This window comes from Falco biarmicus, chromosome 7 (assembly GCF_023638135.1).
Source record: "Falco biarmicus isolate bFalBia1 chromosome 7, bFalBia1.pri, whole genome shotgun sequence".
Classification (NCBI taxonomy): Eukaryota; Metazoa; Chordata; class Aves; order Falconiformes; family Falconidae; genus Falco; species Falco biarmicus.
The window spans coordinates 55,278,892-55,295,437 of NC_079294.1; the positions used below are offsets into that span (position 1 = coordinate 55,278,892).

A 16,546-nucleotide genomic window follows, 5' to 3' on the forward strand; every position below is an offset into this window, starting at 1 on the left:
GAATTTTGGTGCCATCATCTGTTGACCGTGTAAAATTGCAGCATGGGCAGATTAGGACCCTAAAACATCAAAGATTGCACTTTTTGTATCGCTTGTTTCACATGTAACTTCAATTCTTATACTTCCAGAAAGACTTTATATATGATGCTTTAAAGAAAAAAAAAAAAACAAACCACCAACCAAAAAAACCCCCACAAACACAGGAGTCTAAACAGCGGAGCAACCATTGTCTTTTGGGTTGGATGTCAGATGTGAATACTAGTGCAGACAAAGCAGAAATTTTGCAGGGAAATAAACTAGACAGTGTGAACTCTAGAACAGTGTCCAGAAGTCCAATTTTATGTAGCCACTTTATGTCAAAACCTGCAGGTGCTCCTGAGATTTTGCAGCAACAGTGTGTGTTGTAGTTGTTACTTATTTTGGAAACTTCTGCTCTTGTTTAGATAAAGAGTTTATCTGACCTGCATGAACAAAACTATTTGAAAATAATTAACACTGGTTTCTGCTGCTCTAGAAACTAGAGCAAAAACTCCCATTCACTTTTCTGGCAATAAAGTATCCTGTCAGTGTTCTGTCTTCTCTCCAATACTAGCATCTGCAGAAAAAAGAATGTTTGGTTTCTTTGCTTTACCAAAATGGTCTATTTAAATTCAGCAGATGATCCAGAGACAAGAAGATTTACCATGAGTGGATGCCTACCTTGTAATCAGGCTTTTCTAGCTGTGAGGTGTTGTAGTAGTAAGGTTCCTTTCCACATTTGTAGCTCATTATCACTGGGTGAAAAATTCTTTCCATTCATAGCCTCAGTTTCCACCTGCATTTATCAATTTTGATCAGAGTCCAGCAAAAGAAATAAGTATGAAGATGTTAGAGAGATGTCTGGAGCAAGAGTCACACTTGTCAGAATGAAGAATGAGCTACACCTCAGGGCTACATGCCTGATGTTTGTGGATGAAAGTCATTGTCCAGAGATGTCTGTGTCTGAGTTGATATTTTTCCATCGACAGCCAGTGGAGAGAGGTGCTGACATGATCTCACCCTGAGGCAGACACTTATAACTGGCAGGCATACCTGCTTCTGTCCATTGGCAGGAACAGGACTTAACTGAGTTGAGATGCTCCAGTCTGAATTTTGCTAAGATGGATCCACACAGTCACCAGATTTCTCTTGCAGAGAAAGAAACTCCATGATGAATATCTACAAAAGGTTGTTGAGAGAAAAGAAATATTAGGAAATCCCAGAGCCCTGAAACCCAGAGCAACATGCTGGAACCTGGCTCAGCTCTGAGCAGGGGGTTGGACGAGCAACTGCCAGAGTCCCATCCACCTACAGCTTGTGAGTGTTCCTGGGTTTAGAGCAGGTACCCTCCTCTGTCAAGGGTGAGAATCGAGGGGAGAGCTTTCTCTTGTAACGTGTGTAGGATTTCTGTGTGTTACAGGTGATCCTGAGCAGCCAAGCAGATGTATGACATTTATAACTCAGTGAGAAGATCTGTGCTGCACAGTAAGCTGCCCAGGTGAACTCAAAACTTGTCACCGATTTTTGCACTCTCTTAATCTTCCTGTTTATTCTGTGCTTCATTAAAGTCAATCTCTGCTGGACAGACTGTCACTCAGGCTAGGCTTGTCCTGCTGTCTGCGCTCTCTGGGGATCACCCTTCATCCTGATAAATGGTCTATTAGGAGAGCACGTGTCAGAGAGAAACCCTCCGTGAAGCTAAATAGATTAGAGTCTCTTCCCTCAGAACAGTCTCAGTGGAATGGGGTAGGCATGATCGTTAAAGCGGATTTAGAATGAGGAGATGTTTTTTCCTTAGGACGGGAAATTGCTCTGAGCTTAGAAAGGTACGGATTCATTCTAGTAAAGGTATAAAGGGAAAACTCAGCAGTAGCTCTTGCCACCAGAACAGGTGCAGTGTGGTGGTCCACAGGTATATCAACTTTCTCATGGTGCCCACTTGGGAAGTGAGAAGATACAGCCGTTCTCTGTGTAAGTTCTGTAATACCTTCCTGTAGTGGCTAGCATGGAAGAGCAGTATTGAAAAAGCATTCAATATTCTTGCAGTGCAGTTTAGCAGCTGCGGCTATGTTAGTGAGACCAGCATAAAGACCAGCAAACCCAGCAAAGGGAGGGAAATTTTTGTTCTTACACCTGTCCTATCCCTCTAGCTGTGGCGTTGTAAGTCATTGCTGTGTTATCCTTGATCCTCCGACATCATCATGGTAACAGCAAGGCCAAAAAATCTCTTACAAATGGAAAAGCTGCCCTTGAAACCATCTGTTTACAAGTGTGAGTTAGTATGAGGCATCATGCACTCAAATGTCTCTGGTTCATCATCTGGTTCTGCCTTTTCCCTGGCACAGGTTTTCTCAGGCACAACATAGGGAGGGGAGAGAGGAGCTTGGGCTGCTCCTGTTCATTTCTTCAAGAGTTCAGGAAGTGCTGGGGAGAGGACGACGAGCTCCATTGTTTCTGAGGTTAGTGGACATTTAGCAGAGGTTGGCTCGTTTTTCCTGCAGACCATCAGAAGCAGCTTCAAGCTGCTGAGGTTCCTGCTCGTGCCTCTTTTTAAAAAAAAAAAAAAAAAAAATTTAATATTTTTTTTCCTTTGGTGTATTTACATCTTCCCTTTCTCTGTGCTGAGTGGGAATGGAGGGAAAACTGATTCAGAGCCTTTCCCCACAGCTATTTGTGTCCTGAGCAGCCGTTTCCTTTAGCAGCAAAAGTCTCAGTTTCTCTGGTCTTCAGGTTATTCACTGCTTGGTGGATGTTGGAGGTGTTGCAGGGGGTGCCTGTGGGCAAGAGAAAGCCTATGCCAGGAGTGGGCAGACGAGATCTTGGTGCTTCTTTTTTGTTGCTTGCAAGAACTAACATGCAAGAGCTGTGATTCCCACCCTTGTTGGAGCCAGCCCAACAGAAATATCTGTTCTGTTGGCACCAAAGAGGGTGACAGGTCCTCACAGGTGGCATTTGTACCCAAATGGGGAGGGGATGCTGCCAGGAGACTCTTTGTGTGAAGAGTGGCTATTGCCCAGTGAGAGGATAGAAAATTATGCCGAGAAAAACTAATTTTTAATTAATTAAAGGAAAATAAATTCACATTTTCTAGCAGAGCATCTTCCAGGAAAAATCAAATAACATAGAGGTAATAAACAGCAAACTCAACATCAGTTTTCATGAAGGACTAAGCAAATATTGTAGACTTTTTAATAATGGTAATAAACAGCTACAGGTAGCATAACAATATGCATGTTGTAAACTCATGTAATCCCATGTGGTTATTGTTCCTAAACTGCATCTTGGGTTTTGCAGCAGTAATATATTCTCTGTCTGCCTGGGAAGATTTGGTAGACAATAACTGCAATGATGGTACAAAAGTTGAAAGAGGTAAAGTGGGGGAAAGAAAGTTCTGGAAGACTCTTTTCAGCTCTTTCTTTTGTTGTTATTTATTTAAATGCAAATCTTTCAGAAAAAAAAAAAAAAAAAAAGAAAAGAAATGTCCAAAATTTGATAAATATTCAGTGGCCTCAGTGAATGTGAGGCTGAAGTTAACAGAAATGGTGAGTCGTACAGAAACTTGTCTGGGAAAACAAGGCATCGCTGATATTGTGAAGTTAAGGGAAGAGCAGAGTACAGCAAACTCTTACATTAAGCCAATGTAAAGGCTTGTAGTATATTTTATTTTATATTTATAGCCATCCCCAGCCTGACATCCTCTCCCAGGGCTAAGGCAAACAGGTGCAAAAGCTCATTTCCCCTTTTTGTCCCTTGGTAAATCAGTGGTTGCACAGTGTGGCTTTCCCTGTCGGGGCAAAGCGCAGGAAAAATGTTGCTGCTCCACATGACTTCTGTGAGAATGGTACCAAACCCTTCCGCAGCACTGGGTGGCCTGGGGATACCCACCTCTCCCCTCCGTCCGCCCTGAGGAGGGGTGAGAGTCAGCTTCTCCACCTGAACAACACTATGACATGCTATCAATACATTAATTCTTGATTTTTATTAAGGTTAAAACCTACTTGACCTGTTTTAAAAATGTCACTGTTTCCAGGTTATCAACAATAAAAATAATACCTGAAAGAGACCTACAGAAAAGCTTGGATGCATGTCATGAATGTCATGTTACTTCATGGCTTTATGTTTAAGCATCTTAATTACTGCACCTACTTACGCTTAGAAGATTACCAACTAGAATGGGTTCAAAACTTTGTTTAAATGAAATCTACATAGCGTGAAAAGATTTCACAGTAAACATCTTTGGGATGTGTCCTTAGGTATTTATTGTGTACTGGTATTGTTATTGTATTTTTTTAATGTTTTTACAGTGCCTCATTGTAAGTTCATTCCAAGGGCTTTGCCTTTGCAGTATGACATGAGTAAGCTTGTTTAGCATTATTATTGTTGTTGATATTATTATATCATTTGCTTGTACACCTTGCCTATTTTATTGCTGAATTATACATTTTTAGCAATATTATTTAAAAAACAAATGTCAACAAATGTTTAGGATTTTTTCTGTTTTTACTCAGGTCAGTTTAAATTAAAGTGTTCAAACCCAAGATGAAATACTGCTTATTAGAGTCTGTCTATAACCTTAACAGTCATTTAATGCTGACTAGGACTGGCCAGAAAATTAATATTTAGAGAGGGCTTCATACATTTTGGGATGAAAAACATCTCATTTTTTTTACTGCTTCTTGAGAAAAAGAAACAAGTTCTTAATCTGGTGCAGCTGAGGGTATGGAAGGGAGGTCTTCTGCATCTGAGACTACTGGGTATTTAAGTTTATGTATTACTTAAGATATGTCTCACTTTATAGTCTCAAATTTCACATCATCTTTGAAAGTGCATTTGAAATATGTTTGTTTGTTTATTTTCTTGCTTTCAGCTGGGGACAAGCTGCTACAGAGACTCCAGCTTGTGTCCTCAAGCTCAAGGTGTCCAGAGAAGGATTTGTGCAGGGGGACTCCACCTTAGGTCTGGACTGGTTGGATGCCATTATCATCCCAGGCTGGGTGCGGAGTAACAGGGTGCTTTCCCGTGACTTGCTGCTCCATCTTGCGAGCCAAGCAAGGTGGGTATTTGCTGACAGGCTGCCTGGAAGGTAAAGAGAAGCAGTTTTTCAAATACTGAAATTTATAAGAAGGGCTTGCTTTTTTCTCCCCAAACATAAAATAAAAATGTATAGTCCTTCAGGAAACTGGCACATTACATAACAAGTAGGTAAAAAAAATTGTTCCTTTTGAGGCAGTTTTTAAAAGAGGAAAATATTTAGAAAGTGAACCTTGCAGTCTAGGTAACAGTAATTTTGTTTTATGCAGCTGCCACTGAAGAGTCTGGTGTCAAAATGCAGTGGTACTTGTAAGTAGTAATCAATAAACATGAATTATTTAGGAGACACAGGATGAAAACGAGTGAGTATTAAGGTAGAATCAATCCACTACATAAGTGCTAAGGAATGTATATGAATAACTAGCAAATTGATAGTGACATCCATTTGGAATCTCAGTTTACATGCATAAAAAAAAAGTGTAAGTGAATATTTCATTATCTAGATGTAAATATATATACATTTTATTTAAACTGCGTGAGCTAACTGTTAAGGATCAAGTATCTTTATTTAGAACATCTACAGTAAAAGCAGACATGTCTGGCCAGATGGTATGAGAATAAGAAATGACCGTGTTTCAGATAAAAAGCAAGCGCCTAGAAGTCATGTGCAGAGGGATTCAACTGACCACTATGTTTTAAAATGACGTGGAAGGAAGAGGTGAGACATTTTAGGAGTGACTGCTTTCCCCATGCAACCGGTAGAGTGAAGGTTTTAACACCATTCCAAGGCAGAGGGGAAAAGATCTGTAGTAGAACTGTCGACACGCAAGAGACAGACTGATTCAGGCAATTTACTCTGCAAGACGTCAGAAGCTTTCTAGAGGTTAGAAGTGTTCTTTCAAAAAAATATCTCAGGTCAAGCACCCATGTCCAAATAAAACCAAGCAGAGAGGAATCTGTCTGTTGGAGGGACAGTGAGAAAGTCTCATACAACACATTCACACTTTTTGCTTATTCTGTCTGCAGAAGTCAGGTCCCAACAGAGCTCTTGGATCCTGGAGAAGCCTGATGACAGAGGTCATTCCAAAGCCACCGATGGAGAAGTCACTTCAGGAAGAGGAAGGAGCAGTAATAGTCCTCACCTGTAAATGAAGTGAGGCAAGGCCTGGAAAGTGCTTCACAACAAGAGAAAAATTGAGGCCAGGAATGAGGAGTGCCCAAAAGAGCACTTGGAAGAGCAAGTGCCTGCGGTAAGAAAATGCCAAACAGGTAACTGAGACAAGAAAGCAGGTAGAGAGAATCCTTCTGAAAATACTAAAATTAGCTTCTTAACCAAAAACTGTATCTCTGTAGGAAACGGTTATTTGTAAGCTAAAGCAGAAAGTAATAAGAGGGGGTAATTTTTTAATTTTTTTTTTTTTGATCAAAAAGCAACATGCATAAAATGGGGACTGAGATTATGACCCTGTTCAAACCAGGGGCAAAATCTCTTTGACTTCAGGTCACAGTCAAGGCTGGTCACTCCTCACCATGTCACATAAGCACTACCTGTGTTAGAAGTCAATACTGAGCCTTCAGTTGCACACAAAGTTACATACATGCACGTGCAAGTGCTGTGTGTTTTGTACACTGAAGTGTATGTGGCTGACTCACATTTTATTGTTAGAAAAACTGAGGCACAGAGAGCTGGAGATAGGACTGAGGCTCCTGACCTGCAGCACAGCACTTTGTGGCTGGGAACATGGTGCTTCCCCTGCTCTGACTGTCCCCCAGAGCCCAAACTGCCCCAGGGACCTCCTGGGAAAGTGGTTCCTTGTTCCTAGAAAGCCCTCTATCAGTCAGAGCGTGAGACTAGTACTACTTTATGGTTTGCAATGAGCAGAGAGGCTGATGAGAATGGCAGTCATGCCTCTGGGCAAGCATGAGTCCCCACAGCATGGCGAGAGCCCCTGATAGCCAGTGATGTACACGTTCAGATGCTGTACAGGTATACAGGTACTAATCCATATGATGTTCCTCCTGTGTGAGTATGATAAGCGTTGTTGCAGGCATGCAAAAAAGCAGTAAGAAAAAATAGCTTTCTGAACACTGTGCACCAAATTACGGACAAAGCCAGAATTCAGGCACACCTAATCCTCAGTCTGTGTCCAATCCTACTAATTGCTTGAAGTCTTTTTGCTGTTGTCACATACGAAAGGTAATTACATATTTGAAAATATTCCCCTGCTAGTTGCTTGGAGAGCTATTAAAGAATCCACATGCAAGGGATGAACAGAACAAGGCTGTAGGTTTCTCATTGTTTAACAGAAATGCAGGACTGGCAAACTCCCCCATCACATGCAAAATCGGTGCTCTGAATTGCAAAGAAAGACTTTTGTAGCAGTGTTTAAAGTGGAATTGACAAATCTGAGGATTAGCAGTCCACAAACTGTAAGAAAATTAATCTGAATATTGCAGTCCTTCAGTGTTTGGAATTTCCATTACTTCCAGGGTCTGCAAGATTAGCCCCCAGTTTACAAAGGAAAAGCCTTACCTGACAGGCTTTTGAGGAATGTTCCTCTTTGAAGAAATAATTCAAACCACCAGTTCATTCCAGAGCATTATTACAGACCTTCATCCCTGTGCTGCAGTTATTGGTTTCCTTGTGCATGGAGTCAATTAGTGCAATGTTTCAGCTGGATTTCATGATTGTATTATCCAGTCAGTAGTAAAATCCACTCGTGTCAACTCTTTGAAATACCAACCTGTTGTGGATGCAATGTCATGTTTCGTGGAAGCTGGTTACGTTGTGAGAGAAAGAAAATGTAAGCTGTTTAGCTTTTCTTTGAAACTGAACTTTTGGACAAGCAGGAGGAGGTAAAAAGGGGCAAAAAAAATCCTGAACATCTCTGGATGGGTAGAGGTTTCAGCAAATGACTGATTACTGAAGCATATTATTTGCCTCAAAGACAAAAACATCCTGTGCCTTTGTTCTGCTGTTGTCCTGCTGGAGTTGATCAATTCAGCAAAGTTGTCCAAGCAAAGAATTAAGCCTACTTGTAGGACTCGCACCACTGGGCACTGAGTATTGCAGAGGCAGAGGAAGCACATTTCTCCTTCCCCTGCCAGGTTCTAACCCTGACCCCACACCACCTCGCACTTGTACGGGTGTGTTTTGCTGAATAGACAAAACGTGTGCTTATTTTCTTCTTCTAGCTCCACTAAAGTTTAAATTCATAAATTAAAGTTCCTTCTGCTGTTACTTCCTTAGCTTCCTCTCCTGTGACACTTTTAAGTATGTCCTGCCCTACAATCAGGAGTAAAAGAAGCACGTTGATACTGCTTTCAAACTTAGCTATTAGCTAAAAGGCAAGCCCATGTAAAATGTTTTCCAAATGAACTTGGTTAAAATTTGAAAAGTATAAGCAGACGGGGAGTGGGAATTTCCAGCATATCTGACAGCAGAAGAGAAGCAGAAGCTGCTGAACATATCCTATAAAATTGTGTAGGTCACTGGCATCAGGTGATGCGCCCTTATTAAGGCATCGCAAATGTTTCTAGACTCACTGCAGCAAAAGTAAAGATGTTCAACTGTGGCAGTTGTCTGTTAGGACAGCCAAGTGATCATGGATTCCTACATGAGTAACAGAAAGGTGAAGTTAAAGATCTTCAAAAGGAGGACTTTCTTAGCCACAAGGGACAAAAGGAGGGGAAAAAAAGAACCAAGGAAAGTTGTATACAAAGATGCTATTTAATTCAGATTTGCCATAAGGCAAGATAATAATGCTTGAACGTTATGAACTGCAGAAACTCTGTGAACACATTGTATTTTAAACACTTAATCTGTTTTACAAACTATGTACATTCTTCTGCTAAATAAGATGAATTGGGATTCAAGAAGCAGCACATCCTGACAAATCTCCTCCTAAAGGCATCCATTAATATAAATCAACACTAGCAATTTTGTTTGATCATTTATTTGCAAGAATCATTAAGGTTTATTAGCATAATTATTCCCTGTGGGACTTCATGTCACATAAATGAAAAATGGCATTATCAATATTTAAAAGATAAGTGCGTAATGTTCAGAGTACTTAAACAGTACTCTGCAGGTGGTGTCCAGCTGTAGCAAATTAGATTAGGTTTGATTTCTAAATTGTAGAAATACAATTTCAGTGCAACTGTTTATTCCAAAACTAAGTCTGCTTCTTGTGCAAGTATAAACACACAACAAACTATAGTTACTTTTTACAGTACATGTGTGTACAAAGTTTTCTGATTTGAAGTAAGCAATTTGTCTTAAGATATGAAACAGGAAGCAAATATGGCTTACCGGTGGAAGTCCTTTTATAATCTTGTGTATTTTACTTTTTACAGTTCTATATGATCTGAGATTTTCTCAGTGAAATGAGAGGACTTTCTCCCTCAATCTCCTCCCTCCTCCCAAGCAAAACAGTAGTTACAGTGTCCTTAGATCTCCTTCTCTACAGAGACACAAAGAAGGGCCATGCTTTCCTGCAGTAGCTCTGGGACTAAAATCAGCTGGTGCCTCTGCACCGACTCTGTGATCATCTCCGTAGTAAGGATGAGCTTCAAGCAGGCACAGGGACTGATGCGTAGCAAAGCCGTCGGGGTGAGACTGCGCTGGTCCTGCCAGCTGCCTGCAGCACAGCGTGGGCCCCGCGCTCACAGCCTGTCCTGGTTCTGAAGGGTGCTGAGGAGGTCAGAATTGGGAAGAGAGTATCTGGGAATATAACAACTTGAGAGGAAGGGTCACGTAAGTGGACTGCTGCTTGTCATCTGCTTAGGGGAGACACTGTGTGTCTTTGGTTCCCCTCGCTGCTGGAGTGCTGAGCAGTAGGTGTGACACGAGCACACGCTGCTTTGGGGAAAAGGTGCCGAAGGTTCTGGCACAGACAAGTTACCAGCTGGGCGCTGCTCGAGGGACTGGTGGGAGTTCAGCTGCCAGGTGGCAAAGGAAACGCAGCTTTGGGGGCTGGGTGAGCCCCGCTTCTGGGCAGCGGGTCACAGCATGCCGGGCAGCATGGTGCGAGGCAGGGAGCGTGGTGCAGAGCCACAGCCTCTGAAAACAGCCTCTTCAGCCGCCTTTGCAACTGCTGGCTGTGCCGTGATTCCCCAGCTATGCAGTGCCCCATACCAGCATGCCCCTTCACAGACCTGGCACAGGGGGCGAGAGGGGAGAGCCTGGCAATGCCTGGCAGGCGGGAACCTGTGGGCTTTAGTCTATAGCAACGCAGAGGCAATTTTCACCACTTCACCCCTGCAATTTCGTTGGAGCACAAAATTGCTGTTTTATCAGCAGTGAAATGTATCATTAACCACTGTGCGCTTTTTTCTGTAAAGGCTCTTGAATAAAACATCAGGGATTTTACTAAACATGCCCCAGGACTCCTCCAGACACATCCCCGTGCCGGGCAGGGAAGCAGAGCCTCCGCCAGCCTGGGGCTCGTCACAGGGCTGCGCCAAGGCTGACGGGCAGAATGAAATGCTAGTGGAAGAGATGGATGCAGGCAGCAGAATTATTTTTCACGTTGCTCTCAGCCCTTTCTGGGACTGCTGTTTGTTTTCTGTAACTGTCCTTCAGTTGCCCTTTCTGTTGGTTGGCTTAAGGTTATGGTTACGGATTAGTATGTTAAATACTCTGCTGTTTGCAAATGGCATCTTTCTTCTTAGTTTTCTGCTCGTTGCTAAGCTCCCCTTTGGAGCTCCTCAGCTTTTTAATTATTCACAAACGCTAAAATGAACTCTGGAATTAATTGTGTTTGGTGGTATCTCGCAGGAGTGACGGGTTCTGCATGTTTCTAAGTACGTTTCTTAGTGCATTCTTCTACACTCAAGTTAGAACATATACTAACACCTGGACTCAGTGCTTCCAAGGGAGTAGGCAGTTATGGAAGCATATGCTGTCCAACACTTTTACTCAGTGTATACTTTCCTATGGGTGCTGCTATAGGGAGAAAAAGAGTAAACCTTTAAGTACTTGACAGTTTTTTCTCAGTATCTCATTTGGCCTTGGAAATTATGAATCTTCCTTCCAGAGGTGTATGTCCTGGTGGCATTGCATATAACACACTGAGAAGAAAACTGTGACCTGGTCAAGCGGTTAAATGACAGCCAAAATCAGCGGAGGTGACAATGATTGCTGGGTTGGAAGCAATGACTGGTTTCCCTCCAAGATGCTCCCGCTGCCACATTCATTTGGGCACTTGGGCAGATGAGCTTGTTGCAGGCTGGTTACTCAAATGCTGCCTCTAAACCTGCACAGGCAAGGATAGGATAGGATAGAGTAGCAAAAAAAAATGTCAGTCTGGTATTTAATCTTTCTGCTTCCAAATTAAAAGCTACAAATGGATCTTGTTATCTTGAGGGGCACTTTTTGACAAATAATTAAATTTGAGCTCGCATGTAAAAATCTGGTTAAATAGACGCAACTTTTTTGAAAAGCTTTTAGAAACAGAACTTACTTACCCGTAAACATTTAGATTCTCAACTGAACTGTGAATTTCCTTAGGAGACAATTCAGTCCTTTTGCTTGAACTTACGATCTCTACTCTTTCTCATGGGGGACAGGAGTTTGGTTATGATAAGTGGATAAAGTTCTTGCTGCACAAAGCAGAAGTGTCATTATAGCAGCGGTTTTACAACATTCTTTATATAGAAGAACTGTATTTGCTATGCCTGGAATATTTGCTTGAAAAAATGGAAGCAGAAAGCCTGGTAATTGCAGCTAGTATTCTCCCCAGTGTTTGCTAGTTGGATTAAAAAGCACATAGTGGACGTGGCGCTCTAATTGTTTTTTTAATCACTGAATGCTAGCAAAGTCATGCCAAATGCACAGGAGAAATGCTCTGTTCCATAACCCAAATAGGTCATCTAGCCAGGCAGCCAGCTGGCAAGGAAGCTCAGACTCTGCTCTGTGCTGTAAAAGCTCATTTCCCAGCTCACTGTGTTGGATGTTGTACAAAACCTGGCTGATGTTGATGGTGTTGTAATTGCTGCCTGTTTTCAGGTTACCTGAAATTATTTTTTTTTTTTTCAGGTTAATAAGAAGCAATTGAACTGCAACATTAAAGTAGAGAAACGGTAAGAAACTGTAGAATATATAGGACATTTACTATGGCTACTACTAAACAATGTAAATAACGTTGATCAATGAGAGGGGTGCAGAAAGCCACAAACTTGGTATTGGGTGGAGTAATAGGAATGGGACAGAAACTGCAGAGAAACGGAAGCACCCAAAGAAAATATAAAAGAAGCAGTCAGAGAGCTTAAGGCGTTCTCCCATCTTGACCCTGGCCAAATCCTGAAAGGCTGAATGCTGGCTGGAGAAGAGACTTGAAAATCAGTGATGAAATAAGTGTCCTAATTCCCTGCTATTGTTTTACAGCATGAAATGAGTTTGGGCTGCATGGTTTAAGAAGCACTTATGTTTTCTGGTATTGCTAATGCGGAAACAAAGAAATGACAAGGATTGTGTGGAGGTAAGAGATTGTGGGATGAAAAATGATTTTGTCAACACATAAGCCTGGATGGAACTGTCTAATCCTTCTGCCTGCACAGAAGCATAATCTGGTGTACTAGTACTACACCACAATTTTTATTTTTAAAGATCCTCTCAACAAACTACCTAAGGAATTTGTTTTGGTGTTATCCTGTCCTTTTAACTAGAATAACAACTATTTCATGTCCAACCAGCAAAAATACCCTCTGTAAGAAACATTGGAGTGTAGTGTCACTATGGAGTAAAATTCATCTGTGGTCTTCGGAATTTATGTATTCAGTCATTAAAAGCGTGTCTCCTCAGAAGAGTAGGTGGGTGCTTTATAAACTCAAATAGTTGAGTAATAAATATTAATATGACATGTTAGGAACTCTTGAATTTACTCAGAAATACATGCTATACAATGATGGGGATATAAATGCATTTTAGTGTTTTTAGTCAACGTCAGCCTTTAGATGCACAGCTCACAGCTTTTACTCTTGATCAGTAGGACTGAGCAGAGGTGGAAGCCCAAAAAAAAGCAAAGAACATGGCACCCCTAAAAGACTAATTTCTGTTCATGTCCTTTGCACAAACGTCATTTCTGGGCTGAGACATTCCATTTATTCTCTTTATTCTTTGAAAACTCAATACTACACTAAATATTTAGTAAATTCACTTTTTTCTCATCGGGAACAGCTGTATTTCTGTTGAACATATTTGAAGCACTGAGTATTTTTGTTCCTTAATAATACTTTTGTTTACAGTCTGTAATGTCATAAGTAAAAGATCACTTCTCACTTCTGCCTACTGCTGCTACAGGACTTATTTTCTCTACTACAGCAGGATAATTAAAAAAAATAAATTAGCGTTAGGATTTTCTTGACAGTGATAGCCCCTTAGCTGCTAAATCTGCTATCCCATCCATCACTAATCTCAAGCAAAGCAAGCATTAGTTTCTTTGTGACTTATCTAGGTCTTTAGCAGATCAATAGCACAGCTCAGATGTTTCAGACTCTTGCTTGTTAATTCACATTTATCTTTTCATCCAAAGAAGGTAAATTACCTCACAGAGAAGCTGTGTGTTATCCCCAATAGCAGTTTATAATGTTGCAAAGTCAGCGTGACCCACATATCTTATCTCAGCTGGAATGCATTTGTCACTGTCTCCTGTTATGATCATCTGGTACAACGCCCTAGAAGAGAGGTAAACCTGCGAAACAGCTTCACCGCTTTTATTTAATGACCTTTTTTTGCCATGTGTTCCTGCATCACCTTCAATTTAAACTGCTAAAGTAAAGGGGACTTTTTCCTTTAATGCTCCATTTCATCATTTTTATCATTAGCAAAATTTTCATTCCTCAGCAGCCTTCATTTCTGCTGTCATGAGAGATCAGTAGGTGGTGACAGCGAGACTGGGAATGGAATCATTTATTAATAGGTTAGTTCACCCTCAGAAGGGACTGCTGGGGTTAACTCTACGTTTGTACAGTTGGCTGCTGGTTACCTGAAGCCTCTCGGGCCCTGGGAGTCTTTAATGCTCTTAGGAAAAAGGAATGAGAAGCTGCAACCAGACTGCTGCAAGAAGAAATGCTGTACAAAATGAGTTTGACAGCAATTATGCAGCTGGGACTCATTCCTTGCCGAACTAGAGTGAAGTAGGTATTTCAGTATCTGTTATTCTAAAAACTTCATAAATTATGGAAAGAAAACATAAATACATTTGGCTTGTAAGGAGTCTGACCCAGCTGGTTGCAAAACGAGGACATTTTTATTCTGTTCCTTCAGATAAGCTGAGCAACTTCTGCCTGGGCTGGACTCTGTTCTGCAAGTGTTACATTCTTAGGTCTTTAGCTGAGAAACTAATTGGTGCCATAGAGGTCCGCTCTTTGATGTGAAAAAAGGTAGGTCTGTGTTCAGCGCAGTGCCCGATTTCTTCCCAAATCAGATCGTACAAGGGAGGCCCAACTTGGAGCGCCCACTTTCTGTGGCCGCCCAGCTGGGAGGAATAGCAACAGCAGATGCTCGCCCCTCAGGTGGAGGTGGACCATCCAACCGGGGTGACCTTAGCGGGGGGAACTGGATGGCTAGGAGGGCACAAAGCGCTTGCCCAGGTGCAGGTGCGCTACCCGTGTGCCTGCAGCCCCAGCAGGTTTGCAGATAACCCAAACAGGGGGTCAGTGCCCGGTGGGCACCCAGCAGCAGCCCCCAGTTGCTGTAGGGAGGCACCAAGAAGACCAAGCCAGACTCTTTGCTGAAAAGTACAGTGGGAGTCTGAGAAGTCAGTGGTCACCAGCTGGGAAAAAAGGGAGAGTTCTGGCTGGATGTAAGGGGAAAAAAAAAATATTAGATGACCAAGCTTTAGAACAGGAGCCTGTTCTAAAGTTTTCCTGGGGGAGCTCTCAAATCGAGGCGAGACCAGCAGGTGTGTCTGAACTGGGGGAAAGGATGGGTTTCCATCTGTACGTACTCATTTTCACGGAAGGAGCAGGGCAAGGGTGTATTGGATGTTTCTGAAGTGTTTTCCCCTCCCTGTTCTCTGCACGGGGTGACTGTACGTGCTGAAGTTATTTAGCCTTTCTTCGGAAATCTGCACACACCATATGTTTACTGAACTGTCCCTGTGGCTTAATTTGTGTTCAGGAAAACAACCAGGGCATTAAAGGTAAGAATTTCTGAACACAAACTGCCATAAGGTATCGAGGATAAAAGAATTCTCTGGTTGTGTTTCTTTCTTCTTTGCATTTTAAACACGCTGCAGCAAACCTGAACAGGATGGGAAATGAACAATGAGGCACTGAGGACTGGAAGGCACAAGATATTTTTCCCTTTGGGATCTTAGCAGATAGTAGAGCTGTGTATCCTGTCCCTTCTGTGAAAGGTACGCTGCTCACAAGTACCGTGTCCATGCAAATATAAGCCACCTCTTGATTTTAAAAAGAACTTCGTAAACAGACTTATTGATCTCTGAGATATGTGTGGGTTTTCAACCATTTTTACTGCCACTTTTCTGTCTGAATGCCTTGCTGTGCTGGAGGCTAAGTCAAGATACACTTTTGTTCTCATTTGAGAGTGTTGCTGTTCCAAATTGAGGATATCGTGTGAGCAAAGATCAAACGTTAAATCTGAAGGTTGTTTGCTGTTATTTCCAGAAGCAAGGTGAGGGAACCAGATTTTGTTATTTTGTTTGACAAGAGAGAAATTTCCATTTATTTCCAGTGAGGTATGTAGCTGTTCACCAAGGAGAAGGGACAGCAAAAGGATCTTTTGCACCTTTTTTCCCTGTGCCACCTCCAAGCCTTCAGCTCTGAAAGTTGGTGGACCTTCTTCCTGAGTCAATGGAATCCTTGGGGAAGAGGGGTTTTGGCATTTGTTTCCTGGCGTGCTGTTGAAGAAACTGATTATTTAATGTTTTTTAGAGAGCTGTAGTGGTAATACCATTTGGGAAGAAGCAGCAGAGAAAGTTTAGGGTCTTTTTCTGTCTCATCTCCATCCACTTGTATCTTTTCTGTTAATTGTCTCCTAGATGTTTAGTTATTTAGTTAGTTGTTTATATATATATATATAAACAATTTCTATATGGTTATCTAGTCCCCTGAGGACTGGGGGAAAATATTTTTCTCCCAAAAAGGGCGACTAGCCAAAGCTTCAGAAAGAATTCTGCTGATCTGGGAGATTTTGTAGAAGATTTGAAACTGATTTTAAATAGTATTTTTATCCCGTAGCTAGGCTTCTACAGGCATCTTGAGCACAGGTCAATAGAAACGTGCAGACTTCATACCCGATTCTGAGAGGTGTTCTTCAGCTTGTCAATTAATTGTATAAAGTAGGTAACGGGGGGATTTTAAATACAGCTTTAGAGAAGCTGAAATGTCGGAAGTTTTTGAGGGACCCACGTAGGGGGGAAGCTGGAGGTGAGAGGACCTGCCCCGGGTTTCGCCAGCTCCCGGCGGCCCGTCACGCTGCCCGGTTCCCCCAGCTCCCCGCCCCGCTCCCGCCGGCCCCGCCCAGTAGCGG

At 42.1% G+C, this 16,546-nt stretch overlaps 1 long non-coding RNA gene across 1 annotated transcript; it reads left to right on the top strand.

Annotated features, from left to right (window-relative positions):
- Nucleotides 1-2,661: 2,661 nt before the first annotated feature.
- Nucleotides 2,662-16,446, top strand: LOC130153216 (uncharacterized). The gene is made up of 5 exons (XR_008823268.1): nucleotides 2,662-3,560; nucleotides 4,886-5,071; nucleotides 6,076-6,299; nucleotides 12,089-12,132; nucleotides 12,437-16,446. It is a non-coding gene; the product is annotated as an uncharacterized LOC130153216 (long non-coding RNA).
- Nucleotides 16,447-16,546: the final 100 nt, after the last annotated feature.